Source organism: Oryx dammah, unplaced genomic scaffold (assembly GCF_014754425.2).
Source record: "Oryx dammah isolate SB20612 unplaced genomic scaffold, SCBI_Odam_1.1 HiC_scaffold_17, whole genome shotgun sequence".
NCBI classification, from domain to species: domain Eukaryota; kingdom Metazoa; phylum Chordata; class Mammalia; order Artiodactyla; family Bovidae; genus Oryx; species Oryx dammah.
The window spans coordinates 793,951-811,804 of record NW_024070201.1 but is presented as its reverse complement, the minus strand read 5'-3'; the positions used below and the strand labels follow the sequence as shown (position 1 = coordinate 811,804).

Below are 17,854 nucleotides of genomic sequence, written 5' to 3'. Positions count from 1 at the left end.
ATCGTGATTATCTGGGTCGTGAAGATCTTTTTCGTAAAGTTCTTCAGTGTATTTTTGCCACCTCTTCTTTATATCTTCTGCTTCTGTTAGTTCCATACCATTTCTGTCCTTTATCGAGCCCATCTTTGCATGAAATGCTCCCTTGGTATCTCTAATTTTCTTGAAGAGATCCCTAGTCTTTCCCATTCCTCTATTTCTTTGCACTGATCACTGAAGAATGCTTTCTTATCTCTTCTTGCTATTCTTTGGAACTCTGTAATCAGATGCTTATATCTTTCCTTTTTTCCTTTGCTTTTCGCCTCTCTTCTTTTCACAGCTATTTGTAAGGCCTCCCCAGGCAGCCATTTTGCTTTTTTGCATTTTTTTTCCATGGGGATGGTGTTTATCCCTGTCTCCTGTACAATGTCCCGAACCTCATTCCATAGTTCATCAGACACTCTATCTATCAGATCTAGTCCCTTAAATCTATTTCTCACTTCCACTGCATAATCATAAGGGATTTGATTTAGGTCATACCTGAATGGTCTAGCAGTTTTCCCTACTTTTTTCAGTTTCAGTCTGAATTTGATAATAAGGAGTTCATGATCTGAGCCACAGTCAGCTCCTGGTCTTGTTTTTGTGACTGTATAGAGCTTCTCCATCTTTGGCTGCAAATAATATAATCAATCTGATTTTGGTGTTGACCATCTGGTGATGTCCATGTGTAGAGTCTTCTCTTGTGTTATTGGAAGAGCGTGTTTGCTATGACCAGTGCATTTTCTTGGCAAAACTCTATTAGTCTTTGCCCTGTTTCATTCCGCATTCCAAGGCCAAATTTGCCTGTTACTCCAGGTGTTTCTTGACTTCCTAGTTTTGCATTCCAGTCCCCTATAATTAAAAGGACATCTTTTTTTAGTGTTAGTTCTAAAAGGTCTTGTAGGTCTTTATAGAACCTTACAACTTCAGCTTCTTCAGCGTTTCTGGTTGGGGCATAGACTTGGATTACTCTGATATTGAATGGTTTGCTTGGAAACGAAGAGAGATCATTGTCGTTTTGGAGATTGCATCCAAGTACTGCATTTTGGACTCTTTTGTTGACCATGATGGCTACTCCATTTCTTATGAGGGATTCCTGTCCACAGTAGTAGATATGATGGTCATCTGAGATAAACAACCTAAGGGAAATGAACAGATACTTGGAAAAGATCAGCCTGCCAAGGCTGAACCAGGAAGAAGCAGAAATTATGAACAACCCAATTGCAAGCACTGAAATTGAAGCAGTGATCAAAAATCGCCCCCAAAAGAAAAGCCAAGGGTCAGATGTCTTTACAGGGGGAATTCTATGACACATTCAGAGAAGAACTAATGTTTATTTCTCTGAAACTCTTTTTAAAAATTGCAGAGGAAGGAGAACTTCCAAACTCATTCTATGAGGCCACGATCACTCTGATACCAAAACCAGGAAAAACCAACACGAAGAAATCAAATTATAGGCCACTATTACTGATGAACATAGATGTAAAAACTGTCAACAAAATTCTAGCAACAGAATCCAACAAAACATTAAAAAGCTCATACACGATAATCAAATCAGGTTTATTCCAGGGCTGCAAGGATTCTTCAGTATATGCAAACCAAATCAAAGTGATACACAATATCAACTAATTGAAAGATAAAAACTATATGATCATCTCAGTAGATCCAGAAAATGCCTTTGACAAAATTCAGCATCGATTTATGAAAAAAACTTCAAAAATGGCCACAGAAGGAACCTATGTAAGCATAGTAAAGGCCATATATGAAAAGCCCACAGTGCATATAATTCTCAATGGTGAAAAACTAAAAGCTTCCCCTCTAAGATCAGGAAAAATACAAGGATTTCCACTCTCAACACAATTATTTAACATAGTATTAGACGTCCTAGCTATGGCAATTAGAGAAGAAAAAGAAACAAAATGAATTCAGATTGGTAAAGAAAAAATAAATCTCTCACTGTATGCAGATGCCATGGTACTATACATAGAAAACCCAACATAAACTATCAGAAAATTATTAGAGGTAACCAGTGCATTTAGCAGAATCATGAGATACAAGGTCAATACACAGAAATTACTTGCACTCCTATATACAAATAATGAAAAACCAGAAAGAGAATTAAGGAATCAATACCATTCACCATTGCAACAAAAACAACAACAAAACACATAAATAAATAAATAAAATATCTAGGAATAAACCTACCTAAGGAGACAAAATACCTGTATATATATAATATACTATAGGACACTAATGGAAGATATCAAAGATGGCATAAACAGATGGAGAGATATTCCATGTTCCTGGGTAGGAAGAATTAATATTGTGAAAATGACTATACTACCAAATGCAATCTACAGGTTCAATGCAATCCCTATTAAATTACCAATGGCATTTTTCACAGAAACAGAAAATTTTACAATTCATTTAGAAACACAAAGACCCTAAATAACCAAAATAGTCTTGAGAAAGAAGAATGGAGCTGGAGGAATCAACTCTCCTGACTTCAGAGTATACTACAAAGCTACAGTCATTAAGACAGTGTGGTACTGGCACAAAAACAGAAATACAGACCAATGGTACAAGATAGAGAATCCAGAGATAAACCCATTCACCTATGGATACCTTATTTTTGACACAGGAGGCAAGAATATATAAAGGGGAAAAGACAGACTCTTCAATAGGTGGTGCTGGGAAAACAGCACAGCTATTTGGAGAATAATGAAATTAGATCAGTACCTAATGCCATACAAAAATATAAACTCAAAATGGATTAAAGACCCTAATGTAAGACACAAAATGATTCAACTGTAAGAGGAGAACATAGGCAGAACACTCATGACATAAATCAGAGCAAGATCATCTATGACCCACCTCCTAGAGTAATGGAAATAAAAACAAAAATAAACTGGTGGGAATCCAGTTAAACTTAAAAGCTTTTACATAGCAAAGGAAACTACAAACCAGGTAAAAAGACAACCCTCAGAATAGGAGAAAATGATAGCAAAAGAAATAGCTGATAAAGAATTAATTTCCAAAATATATAAGCAGCTTACACAATTCAGTACCAGAAAAGCAGGCAGCCCAATCAAAAAGTGGACAGGTACCTGAAGAGACATTTCTCCAAAGAAGACATACAGATGTTTAAAAAGCTCATGAAAAGATGATCAACATCATTCATTATTAGAGAAATTCAAATCAAAACTACAATGAGATACCACCTCTCATCAGTCAGAATGGCCAACAAATGTCTACCAACAACAAATTCTGGAGAGGGTGTGGTGAAAATGGAACACTCTTGCACTGTTGGCGGGAATGCAAACTGACACAGCCACTATGGAAGATGGTATGGAGACTCCTTAAAAATCTAAGAATAAAACCACCATATGACCTAACAATCCCAATCCTAGGCATATACCCTGAGGAAATCAAAACTGAAAAAGAAGTATGAATGCTCAAACTACCGCACAATTGAACTCATCTCACATGCTAGTAAAGTAATGCTCAAAATTCTCCAAGCCAGGCTTCAACAATACATGAACCTTGAACTTCCTGATGTTCAAGCTGGTTTTAGAAAAGGCAGAGGAACCAGAAATCAAATTTGCCAACATCCGCTGGATCATGGAAAAAGCAAGAGAGTTCCAGAAAAACATCTATTTCTGCTTTATTGACTATGCCAAAGCCTTTGACTGTGTGGCTCACAATAAATTGTGGAAAATGCTGAGAGAGATGGGATTACCAGACCACCTGACCTGCCTCTTGAGAAATCTGTATGCAGGTCAGGAAGCAACAATTAGAACTGGGTATGGAACAACAGACTGGTTTCAAATAGGAAAAGGATTACATCAAGGCTGTATATTGTCACCTTGCTTATTTAACTTATATGCAGAGTACATAATGAGAAATGCTGGACTGGAAGAAACACAAGCTGGAATCAAGATTGCTGGGAGAAATATCAATAACCTCAGATATGCAGATGACACCACCCTTATGGCAGAAAGTGAAGAAGAACTAAAAAGCCTCTTGAAGAAAGTGAAAGAAGAGAGTGAAAAAGTTGACTTAAAGCTCAACATTCAGAAAACGAAGATCTGGTCCCATCCGGCCCCATCACTTTATGAGAAATAGACAGGGAAACAATGGAAACAGTGTCATACTTTATTTTTTGGGCTCCAAAATCACTGCAGATGGTGACTGCAGCCATAAAATCAAAAGACTCTTACTCCTTGGAAGAAAAGTTATGACCAACCTAGATAGCATATTCAAAAGCAGACACATTACTTTGCTGACTAAGGTCCGTCTAGTCAAGGCTATGGTTTTTCCAGTGGTCATGTATGGATGTGAGAGTTGGACTGTGAAGAGGCTGAGAGCCGAAGAATTGATGCATTTGAACTGTGGTGTTGAAGAAGACTCTTGAGAGTCCCTTGGACTGCAGGGAGATCCAACCAGTCCATTCTGAAGGAGATCAACCCTGGGATTTCTTTGGAAGGAATGATGCTAAAGCTGAAACTACAGTACTTTGGCCACCTCATGAGAAGAGTTGACTCATTGGAAAAGACTCTGCTGCTGGGAGGGATTGGGAGCAGGAGGAGAAGAGGACGACAGAGGATGAGATGGCTGGATGGCATCACTGACTCGATGGACATGAGTCTGAGTGAACTCCGGAAGTTGGTGATGGACACAGAGGCCTGGCGTGCTGCGATTCTTGGGGTCACAAAGAGTCGGACATGACTAAGTGACTGAACTGAACTGAACTGAACTGAACTCCTATGTTCACTGCAGCACTATTTACAATAGCTAGAACATGGAAGCAACCTAGATGTCCATTGGCCTATGAATGGATAAAAAAGCTGTGGTACATATACACAATGGCATACTACTCAGCCATAAAAAGCAACAAATTTGAATCTGTTTTAATTAGGTGGATGAAACTGGAGCCCATTATACGGAGTGAAGTAAGTCAGAAAGAAAAACATAAATATTGTATACTGACATATATGCATGGCATCTGAAGATACAGCACTGATGAATTTATTTTCAGAGTAACAGTGGAGAAACAGACATAGAGAACAGACCTATGGACAAGCTGGGAGGAGAGAAGGGAGAAGGGGAGATGTATGAAGAGTGTAACATAGAAATTTACAATATGGGCTTCTCTGGTGGCTCAGATGGTAAAGTGTCTGCCTGCAGTGTGGGAGACCTGGGTTTGATCCTTGGGTTGGGAAGATCCCCTAGAGAAGGAAATGGCAACCCACTCCAGTACAAACTTACAATACTATGTGTAAAACAGATAGCCAATGGTAATTTGCTGTTTGACTCAGGGAACTCAAACAGGGGCTCTGTGTCAGGCTGTTGGGTGGGTTGGGGAGGGGGATGGGAGGGAGGTCTGGGAGGTGGTGGACATGGGTGTACTCATGACTGATTCTTGTTGATGTATGACAGAAAACCAAAAAATTCTGTAAAGCAATTATTTTCCAATTATATATATATATATATATATATATATATATACTTATTTCTGCTTCTCTTTACCCTTTCTGGACAGCCACTGTTCTCTAACATATTCAGCTCTTGCTAGCCCCAGGGTATTCCACATTCCTTGCGGCTTTTCTCCATCTGTCCATATCTTGAAAATAATCTCTTACAAATCTCCCCTTAAATCATGACATGTGCCTCCAGCTTTGACTTACTACATGACACTGACATATATGCACTTAATAATGTAGCCTGGAAAAGCATGAATCAAAGTTAATTGCATCCACCTGAAGAAAAAATAAATCCACCTTCACAGTATATATTTTCAATATTACTTTTTAAATTATTGATAAATAAAGTGGGCAATAAATAATAAAGTATATAAAAGTTCTAAACAGAAAAAGTTACAAGAATATGGATGCATAAATAAAATAGTACCTATACCAAAGAATCATATTATCAGCATGCATACGTGAATATCTACAAAGTTAAGTGTTAAGCCATTAAAAAACAATATCAGCTAATTTGTCTCTAACACAACTTTGTAAATCAACTATATTTCAATAGTACTTCATTTTAAATTTTTTAATTTTTATTTTTACTTTATTTTACTTTACAATACTGTATTGGTTTTGCCATACATTGGCATGAATCCGCCACAGGGGTACATGAGTTCCCAATCTTGAATCCAACTCCCACCTCCCACCCCATATCATCTCTCCGGATCATCCCTGTGCACCAGCCCCAAGCATCCTGTATCCTGTATCGAACCTAGACTGGGGATTTGTTTCTTACATGATAGTATACATGTTTCAGTGCCATTCTCCCAAATCATCCCACCCTCTCCCTCTCCCTCAGAGTCCAAAAGTCCGTTCTATACATCTGTGTCTCTTTTGCTGTCTCGCATACAGAGTTATCATTACCATCATTCCAAATTCCATACATATGTGTTAGTATACTGTATTGGTGTTTTTCTTTCTGGCTTACTTCACTGTATAATCGGCTCCAGTTTCATTCATATCATTAGAACTGATTCATTATCCTCAATGGTGAAAAACTGAAAGCATTTCCCCTAAAGTCAAGAACAAGACAAGGGTGCCCAATTTCATTACTACTATTCAACATAGTTCTGGAAGTTTTGGCCACAGCAATAAGAGCAAAAAAAAAAAAAAAAAAAAAAAAAAAAAAAAAAGAAATAAAAGGAATCAAAATTTGAAAAGAAGAAGTAAAACTATCACTATTTGCAGATGACATGATCCTCTATATAGAAAATACTAAAGACTCCACCAGAAAATTACTAGAGCTAATCAATGAATACAGCAAAGTTGCAGGATATAAAATCAACACACAGAAATTCCTTGCATTCCTATACACTAATAATGAGAAGGTAGAAAAAGAAATTAAGGAAACAATTCCATTCACCATTGGAATGAAAATAATAAAATACTTAGGAATATATCTACCTAAAGAAACTAAAGACCTATATATAGAAAACTATAAAACACTGGTGAAATAAATCAAGGAGGAAACTAATAGATGGAGAAACATACCATGTTCATGGATCGGAAGAATTAACATAGTGAAAATGAATATACTACCCAAAGCAATCTACAGATTCAATGCAATCTCTATCAAGCTACCAGAGGTATTTTTCACAGAAGTAGAACAAATAATTTCAAGCTTTTTATGGAAATACAAAAAACCTCGAATAGCCAAAGCAATCTTGAGAAAGGAAAATGGAACTGGAGGAATCAACCTGCCTGACTTCAGGCTGAACTACAAAGCCACAGTCATCAAGACAGCATGGTACTGGCACAAAGACAGAAATATAGATTAATGGAACAAAATAGAAAGCCCAGAGATAAATCCACACACCTATGGACTCCTTATCTTTGACAAAGGAGGCAAGAATATACAATGGAGTAAAGACAATCTCTTTAACAAGTGGTGCTGGGAAAACTGGTCAACCACTTGTAAAAGAATGAAACTAGATCACTTTCTAACACCACACACAAAAATAAACTCAAAATGGATTAAAGATCTAAATGTAAGACCAGAAACTATAAAACTCCTAGAGGAGAACATAGGCAAAACACTCTCCGACATAAATCACAGCAGGATCCTCTATGATCCACCTCTCACAGTACTGGAAATAAAAGCAAAAATAAGCAAATGGGATCTAATTAAATTTAAAAGCTTCTGCACAACAAAGGAAACTATAAGCAAGGTGAAAAGACAGCCTTCTGAATGGGAGAAAATAATAGCAAATGAAGCAACTGACAAACTACTAATCTCAAAAATATAGAAGCATCTTATGCAGCTCAAGTCCAGAAAAATAAAAGACACAATCAAAAAATGGGCCAAAGAACTAAATAGACATTTCTCCAAAGAAGACATACAGATGGCTAACAAACACGTGAAAAGATGCTCAACATCACTCATTATCAGAGAAATGCAAATCAAGATTACAATGGGGTACCATTTCACACCAGTCAGAATGGCTGTGATCCAAAAGTCTGCAAGCAATAAATGCTGTAGAGGGCGTGGAGAAAAGAGAACCCTCTTGCACTGCTGGTGGGAATGCAAACTAGTACAGCCACTATGGAGAACAGTGTGGAGATTCCTTAAAAAATTGCAAATAGAACTGCCATATGACCCAGCAATCCCACTGCTGGGCATACACACTGAGGAAACCAGAATAGAAAGAGACACATGTACCCCAATGTTCATCACAGCACTGTTTATAATAGCCAGGACATGGAAACAACCCAGATGTCCATCAGCAGATGAATGGATAAGAAAGCTGTGGTACATATACACAATGGAGTATTACTCAGCCATTAAAAAGAATACATTTGAATCAATAGAACTTTAAAACAATGAATGTGTAATAGAAAATCAGCATAAAAAAAGAAAGAAAAAGAAAGATAATTGGAGAACTTTTTCTATCTAATTTGAAATTTTATTATAAAGCAGTAATTTAAAAAAAGTGTTGTGTGGTAGTGACACGAGGAGACAGGTAAATCATTGAATATAATATAATGTTCATACATATAATTAAATTACAAAGGGCTTGAAATGAAATTTAAAATAGAAGATACATAAATGGCCAATAACAGTATTTTTAAATGTTCAGCAAATTAGTCATTAGGAAAACAAATTATATCCTCAATAATTTATCTCTGCATACTTCCTAGAATGACTAATTGGAAAATAACAAGGGCAAGAATGTGGAACAATTCATGTGTTTGAAATTAGAACTCTCCTTTTGTGTTTTAGATATCTTTCCTCATTTTTAATATTGCCTAGGTTTCCATGACAGGCTTCTCTTGTGGCTCAGCTGATAAAGAATCCACCTGCAATGCAGGAGACCTGGGTTCGATCCCTGAGTTGGAAAGATCCCCTGGAGAAGGGAAAGGCTACCCACTGCAGCATTCTGGCCTGAGTCCAACAAAGAGTTGGACATGACTGAGGGGCTTTCACTTTCACTTCCACGACAGTCATCACGTGATTTTAAGAAATAACTTATTGGGAGCCTTTAGAGTTTCTGTTTATTGTCATAGGCCCTCTGATGAATGTGAGTAATAGGTTTAGGGATAAATACTTTAAAATGGGCTTTCTAGGTGGCATGGTGGTAAAGAATCCACCTGCCAATGCAGGAGACAGGGGTTATATCCCTGGGTCAGGAAGATCCTCTGGAGTAGGAAATGGCAACATGCTCCAGTATTCTTCCCTGGAAAATTCTATAGTCAGAGGAGCCTGATGGGCTACAGTCCATGGGGTCACAAAGAGTTGGACACAAATGAGCAAACACACAGAAACACACACACACACACACACACACATACTCACACACACTTTAAAATGACTAGCATTAATTTTTTGTACTCACTGTTTTAGTCCTCAAGCAATCAATGTTAGTTTCTCAGAAAAATTTTAATAAAAGAAAGGAGTATCTTCTCTAATTTGAGTCTATATCTGAGGTCCCCAGGTTGGGATTATTCCATTATTGATATCCACATAATTTTCACCTTTCTAAGAAATCCAAGTTTTGATAGAGGAAGCGCACATGTTTTGGTTCCAAGGACAGGGACTAAAAGGCTTCTTTGTTGACTCAGTCATAAAGAAGCCACCTGCAATGCAAGAGACTAGGGTTCAATCTCCAGGTTGGAAAGATCCCCTGGAAAATAAAATGCCAACCCACTCCAGTCTTCTTGTCTGGGAAACCCCATGGATAGAGGAGCATGGAGAGCTACAGTCCATGGGGTCACAAAAGAGTCACAATTTAGTAACTAAACAACAATAACAATAATAGAGACTGAAATTCCCCACTTATTCTTAATAAATGTTTCTTGAACTCTTCTCTCCAGTGTTCTCTTTCTAAGACAAAGGCCTTCCATCAAAGGAAATAATTAACTTCTGGGAGAGAAAATAGCAGCTACAAGACAAAGTCCTTGATCTTTTATGGCAACCCCATTAAATATCCTTGAATTGTAGGTTTTAAAAAAGCCTTTTTGTGTGGTTGTTTTTCACATCTTCAGAACAAGTTTCATCAAGGATGGAATGACTAATTTAAATGTGTTTCCACTACATATTCTGCCTCCTGCTTATGGGATCATGGCCATTTACAGAGGATCATTTCTACATAGTATTCCAAATAAACTAATTTTAAATTTAAGTCTTGGGTTTTCTGTGAAAAAATTTTGAGGCTTTAGACTAGAAAGAAATATTTAGACATAAAAATTAATTCTATACTATTGATTTGATATTGAATTATACAATATGCTGGTTCCAAATAGGAAAAGGAGTAAATCAAGGCTGTATATTTTCACCCTGCTTAATTAACTTATATGCAGAGTACATCATGAGAAACACTAGGTAGGAAGAAACACAAGTTGGAATCAAGATTGCCAGGATAAATATCAATAACCACGATATGCAGATGACACCACCCTTATGGCAGAAAGTGAAAAAGAACTAAAGAACCTCTTGATGAAAGTGAAAAAGGAGAGTGAAAAAGTTGGCTTAAAGCTCAACATTCAGAAAACTAAGATCATGGCATCTGGTCCCATTACTTCATGGCAAATAGATGTTGAAACAGTGGCTGACTTTATATTTCTGGGCTCCAAAATCACTGTAGATGGTAATTGCAGCCATGAAATTAAAAGATGCTTACTCCTTGGAAGGAAAGCTATGACAAACTTAGACAGCATATTAAAAAGCAGAGACATTACTTTGCCTACAAAGGTCCATCTAGTCAAGGCTATGGTTTTTCCAGTGGTCATGTATGGATGTGAGTGTTGAACTATAAAAAAAGCTGAGCTCCGAAGAATTGATGCTTTTGAACTGTGGTGTTGGAAAAGACTCTTGAGAGTCCCTTGGACTGCAAGGAAATTCAACCAGTACATCCTAAAGGAAATCAGTCCTGGGTGTTCATTGGAAGGACTGATGTTTAAGGTGAAACTCCAGTACTTTGGTCACCTGATGCAAAGAGTTGACTCATTTGAAAAGACCCTGATGCTGGGGAAGATTGAAGGCAGGAGGAGAAGGGGACGACAGAGGATGAGATGGTTGAATGGCATCACTGACTCAATGGACATGGGTTTGGGTGGACTCCAGCAGTTGGTAAAAGACAGGGAGGCCTGGCGTGCTGCAGCACATGGGGTCGCAAAGAGTAGGACACGACTGTGTGACTGAACTGAACTGAATACAGTCTCTTTCTGAGTATATCATATCTTCTATATTGAGTTACTTATCCAAAGAGGATGTCAATTTGAAGAACAGCCCCAAATATCATTAAGGTCATCGAAGTACAGAAGGTAAGTTAAAAAAAAAAAAAAAACACTTAAAAAGTAGTGCTGATGCTCGTTAAAGATTGTTACTTTAAAAAATTAAAAATACCATCACTTTTCATATATATTTATCATTATATATCAATAATTTTCATATAGAGTATTAGCACATGTCATCGTCACTGCTTTCATAAAAAGATAGCTGATAAATATCATTAACCTATGACTGTGTGGATCACAATAAACAGTGGAAAATTCTGAGAGATTTGGGAATACCAGATCACCTGACATGCCTCTTGAGAAATCTGTATGCAGGTCAGGAAGCAACAGTTAGAACTGGACATGGAACAACAGACTGGCTCCAAATAGGAAAAGGAGTACACCAAGGCTGTATATTGTCACCCTGCTTGTTTAACTTATATGCAGAGTATATCATGAGAAACGCTGGGCTGGAAGAAACACAAGCTGGAATCAAGATTGCTGGGAGAAATATCAATAATCTCAGATATGCAGATGACACCACCCTTATGGCAGAAAGTGAAGAGAAAACTAAAAAGCCTCTTAATGAAAATGAAACAGGAGAGTGAAGAAGTTGCCTTAAAGCTCAACATTCAGAAAACAAAGATCATGGCATCCGGTCCCATGACTTCATGGGAAATAGATGGAGAAACAGTGGAAACAGTGTCAGACTTTATTTTTTTGGGCTCCAGAATCACTGCAGATGGTGACTGCAGCCATGAAACTAAAAGACCATTACTCCTTGGAAAAAAAAGTTATGACCAACCTAGATAGCATATTCAAAAGCAGAGACATTACTTTTCCGACTAAGATCCGTCTAGTCAAGGCTATGGTTTTCCCAGTGGTCATGTATGGATGTGAGAGTTGGACTGTGAAGAAGGCTGAGCACCGAAGAATTGATGCTTTTGAAGTGTGGTGTTGGAGAAGACTCTTGAGAGTCACTTGGACTGCAAGGAGATCCAACCAGTCCATTTTGAAGGAAATCAGCCCTGGGATTTCTTTGAAAGGAATGATGCTAAAGCTGAAACTTCAGTACTTTGGCCACCTCATGCGAAGAGTTGACTCCTTTGAAAAGACTCTGCTGCTGGGAGGGATTGGGGGCAGGAGGAGAAGGGGACGACAGAGGATGAGATGGGTGGGATGGTATCACTGACTTGATGAACGTGAGTCTGAATGAACTCCGGGAGTTGGTGATGGACAGGGAGGCCTGGTGTGCTGCATTTCATGGGGTTGCAAAGAGTCGGACACGACTGAGTGACTGAACTGAACTGAACTGAATTTGACTTGGGAAAAATTTGAGGCTGATAAAGATTAAGAAGTTTGTAGGACTAGGCCCTCTAATTTTTTGTGTCATGAGACACTTCATTTAATGATCACGACTACCTATTAGAATGTAAACAATATTTAAATACACTTCAGAGACCAAGTGGCTTAAATGTATGAAATCATATTTATCACTTGATTAATCCAAATATGAAAGTGAAGAACTCTCTCTGAAATTAACTGCTGTGAATGATACAGATTTCTGTGGCTTCTTTGAAAGTAAAATAGGAGATAATTTTTCCTTGGTTTATTGTATGGCTAAATATTTCTCTGTCTTATTGCCCGAAATGTCAGTTCTTATCACATGTGTGTTTAGACAGTCATGTAAAGAAGTTGGGGTCCTTTGTGCATCCATAGCCATATGAGGGATATTTTCATATAGCTTTTTCCTCAAAGGATTCTTATAACAGCCTGTGGGGTGGATACTAGATTTCTCACCTGTTAGAGGAAACAAGGGTATAAGATGCCAAGAAATGTGCCCTAGGTCAAGAAGTTGCAAGTAGGAAAAAGCCAAATTCTAATCTGGTCTTCCTGATTCTCAAGCCAATATATCTCACCAGTAGGATTCTTAATTTCAACTTTTCAAGAGGAGTCTGTGGGACCATGCTTTGCAAAGGAACTGGGGAGACAAGAAATGGGGTGAGAGAGGAACAATGATAAAAATAACCTTCAATGAAGCATAGATATTAATTATAGTTAATCAATATTTGAGTATTACAATATATTGTGTGTATGTGTGTTTATGTGTATTTCAGTGTCTGTTGATGAAATTGTTTCAAATATACTTGCCTCTGAAGCAATATTCAAATAGTTATAATGATTATGGTCATATAAAAAGGAGTTTATTAGTTTAATATTGTTTGCTATAACATCACACTATAGAGTGTGTTTGAAAAATTTGGAAGAAAAAGAAGATAAGATGTATAATTTAATCTTATGTTGGTTTGATCTTGAGTAAGATCCTTAGCTTCTCTGTTTCTATTTACTAGTGTATAAAATAAGCATAAACTATAGTATCAATCATTTCATAGGTTTATAATGAGAATAAAAAAAACCTTCTAGAATCACTTGGAGCATAATTAAGTGTTGATTAAAATTTTGGTAATATTACAGTTAACATTACTGCCAACATTTTTCTTTGAGAATAGATGAAATAATAGTATCTACAAGGGTTGCTATCTTGCTCTGGTGATTTCAGTCATTAAAAGTATATTTATTAGCTATCATCAAGTTATTGGATTTAGGCAAAATATTTGTCATTTTATTATATCTTTATCACTTAATTACCTTTCCATCATGAATATCCTGCTACACTTTCAATTACTATAAATAATCTGACACTGGAAATTGTTTATCTTTCATCACCTTACAGAAGCTCAGTACACCTTACCTGAGTGATACAAACATCTTTACTAGATTTATGTCTAAAATCCCCTCTTCCTTAAATCCTTCATCCCACACACAAATTCTCAACTACATTTCCTGGTTTCCCCTTAATCAAGAATAAAGGAAACAATATCATTAGCTTGCATTTGTAGCCTTTACATCCATTTTCTACTCTTTTCAGACTTTGCTGTCACCATTTCTGAGATCTTCTGCTTCATGTTGGGCTCTGAGGCATCGCACATGATTAACTGTGCAGAGAATCCCTTGCCCATGTTTACTAAGTTCCTCATGTCTATAAATATCACCTTACTACAGAAGATAATGGGAATAATTTTCAAGGAAATAGCACATTTTTTCCTATCTGAAAAATAAAGAAAATCTCATAAGTGTTCAGATTTCAGTAGAATCTAGAATATATAACTTATGATGTTAATAACTCCAAGGTTCAATTTAAGAAAAAATGATTTTTTTTCAAGTGATGTTAACTATGCATACCATGAAATATATGGAGAATAAGAATAATGTTATAGACTTTATTCTACTGGGGCTCACAGAGAATCCAAAAAAGCAGAAAATCATATTTATTGGGTTTTTAGTCATCTACATTGTGTGTGTGGTAGGAAATGTGCCCATTGTGGTCACCATTACTGCCAGTCCATTATTGGATTCTCCTATGTACTATTTCCTGGCCTATCTTCTCCTTTATTGATGCTTGCTATTCCTCTGTCTTTTCATCCTGTTGATGGTGTTCTCAAGGCAAGAATACTGAAATGGTTTGCCATTTCCTTCTCCAGGGGACCACATTCTGTTAGACCTCTCCACCATGGCCCCACATGCATGGCTTAGTTTCATTGAGTTAGATAAGGCTGTGGTCTGTGTGATCAGATTGGCTAGTTGTCTGTGATTGTGTTTTCAGTCTGTCTGCCTTCTGATGCTCTCTGTCAGCGCCTACCATGTTACTTGGTTTTCTCTTACCTTGGAAGTGGGGTATCTCTTCACACCTGCTCTAGCAAAGTGCAATCACTTCTCCTTACCTTGGACAAAGGGTATCTCCTCTCCACCACTGCCCCTGACCTTCATTTAGTTATATATGTATATTTATGCTGTGCTGTGCTTAGTCGCTCGGTCGTGTTGTTTATAGATCCTGAGAGCCCGGAATCCAGACAGGGGATATATTGTTCCATTCATTTTCAGCTGGCTTTAAGATTGGGGTTGGAATCTTCCAAAGGTTCAGCCTGCAGCTTTGAGAGAATCAGAGATCAAACTGCCAGCATCTGCTGGATTATCGAAAAAGCAAGAGAGTTCCCGAAAAATATCTATTTCTGCTTTATTGACTATGCCAAAGCCTTTGACTGTTTGGATCACAAAAAACTGTGGAAAATTCTTCAAGAGATGGAAATACCAGACCACCTGACCTGCCTTTTGAGAAACCTGCATGCAGGTGAGGAGGCAACAGTTAGAACAGGGTATGGAACAACAGACTGGTTTCAAATAGAAAAAGGAGTATATCAAGGCTGTATACTGTCAGGCTGCTTATTTAACTTATATGCAGAGTACATCGTGAGAAACGCTGGGCTGGAGGAAGCACAAGCTGGATTCAAGATTGCCGGGAGAAATGTCAATAACCTCAGATATGCAGAGGACACCACCCTTATGGCAGAAAGTGAAGAGGAACTAAAAAGCCTCTTGATGAAAGTGAAAGAGGAGAGTGAAAAAGTTTGCTTAAAGCTCAACATTCAGAAAACTAAGATCATGGTATCTGGTCCCATTGCTTCATGGCAAAGAGATGGGGAAACATTGGATACAGTGTCAGACTTTTTTTTTGGGGGGGAGGGGTGCTCCAAAATCACTGCAGATGGTGATTGCAGCCATGAAATTAAAAGATGCTTACTCCTTGGAAGGAAAGTTATGACCAACCTAGATAGCATATTAAAAAACAAAAATATTACTTTGTCAACAAAGGTCCATCTAGTCAAGGCTATGGTTTTTCCAGTGGCCATGTATGGATGTGAGTGTTGGACTATAAAAAAAGCTGAGCACTGAAGAATTGATGCTTTTGAACTGTGGTGTTGGAGAAGACTCTTGAGAGTACCTTGGACTGTAAGGAGATCCACCCAGTTCATCCTAAAGGAGATCAGTTCATTGGAAGTACTGATGTTTAAGCTGAAACGCCAGTACTTTGGCCACCTGATGTGAAAAGTTGACTCATTGGAAAAGACTCTGATGCTGGGAGGGATTGGGGGCAGGAGGAGAAGGGGACGACAGAGGATAAGATGGCTGGATGGCATCACTGACTCAGTGGGCATGGACTTGGGTGGACTCCGGAAGTTGGTAATGGACAGGGAGGCCTGGCATGCTGCAGTTCATGGGGTTGCAAAGAGTTGGACATGACTGAGCGACTGAACTGAAATGAACTGAAATGATTCCTCTGTCAATACCCCTAAACTGATAGTAGATTCACTCCATGAAAAGAAGACCATTCTATTTAATGGGTGCATGACCCAAATCTTTGGGGAACGTTTCTTTGGAGATGCTGAAGTCATCCTGCTTACTGTGATGACCTATGATCACTACGTGGCCATCTGCAAGCCGTTGCACTATACAAGCATCATGACTCATTGAATATGTCACCTGTTAATGGGATTGTCATGGGTAGCAGGCTTTCTTTATGGATTCATACAGATCATCTTCATCTTCTGATTACTTAATATCATAGATCACTTTATGTGTGACTTGAATCTTTTGCTCAATCTAACCTGTACTAATACTCTAGGGCTCTTTGTTACTGTCAACAGTGGCTTCCTATGTCTGTTAAACTTCCTTCTCTTGATTGGCTCCTATGTGGTCATTCTGCACTCCTTAGGTCTCAGAGCTTGGAGGCAAGACAAAAAGCTCTCTCCATCTGTGTCTCCCATACAACAGTGGTGGTCCTAATTTTTGTGCCCTGCATATTTGAATACTTAAGACCAGTAACTACTTTACCTATTGATAAAGCAGTGGCTGTATTCTACACTATGATAACGCCCATGTTAAATCTTTTAATCTATACTTTGAGAAATACTTAGATGAAAAATACTACTAGGAAACTGTATAGTAGGAAAGCTATTTCAGATGAATCATAAAATGTGATTGGAACCTAACATGTATTCAGTGACAGCAAGGATCAAAAATGCATTGTCAATACTCTTAGCAATGAATACTTATGATATAAAGAAAATAGTTAAGCATTATAATCATAAATTCTTCAGTGACAGAAGAAATGATGGCAAGAAATAAGAAGTATTTAGGCAAGGATAAGCATTTGGAATATTCTTCCATATTTGGGCTTAATTTTACCTAATTCAACAGTGTATATAGATTCACAAGCTTTCTTTCTAATAAAAAAATGAAATAAAAAACGTATTGATATTAAGAGTAATCTTCATAACTATCAAACACGAGGATGATGCAGAGAGATGATATGGGGTGGGAGGTAGGAGGGGGATTCAGGATTGGGAGCTCGTATACACCCATGGCGGATTCATGTCAATGTATGGCAAAACCAATACAGTATTGTAAAGTAAAATAAAGTAAAAATAAAATTAAAAAAAGAGGTAGAAACTGCTATTATCTCCTTTTTATAAGTAAGGAAACAAATAAACTCAAAATGGATTAAAGATCTAAATGTAAGACCAGAAACTATAAAACTCCTAGAGGAGAACATAGGCACAACACTCTCCAACATACATCACAGCAGGATCTTCTATGGCCCACCTCCCAGAATATTGAAAAAAAAAAAAGCAAAAATAAACAAATGGGACCTAATTAAACTTAAAATCTTCTGCAACAAAGGAAACTATAAGCAAGGT

General features: G+C 37.6%; 1 pseudogene; it reads left to right on the top strand.

Moving 5' to 3' along the window:
* Positions 1 to 14,502: 14,502 nt before the first annotated feature.
* On the top strand, positions 14,503 to 17,128 carry LOC120876072 (annotated as a pseudogene).
* Positions 17,129 to 17,854: the final 726 nt, after the last annotated feature.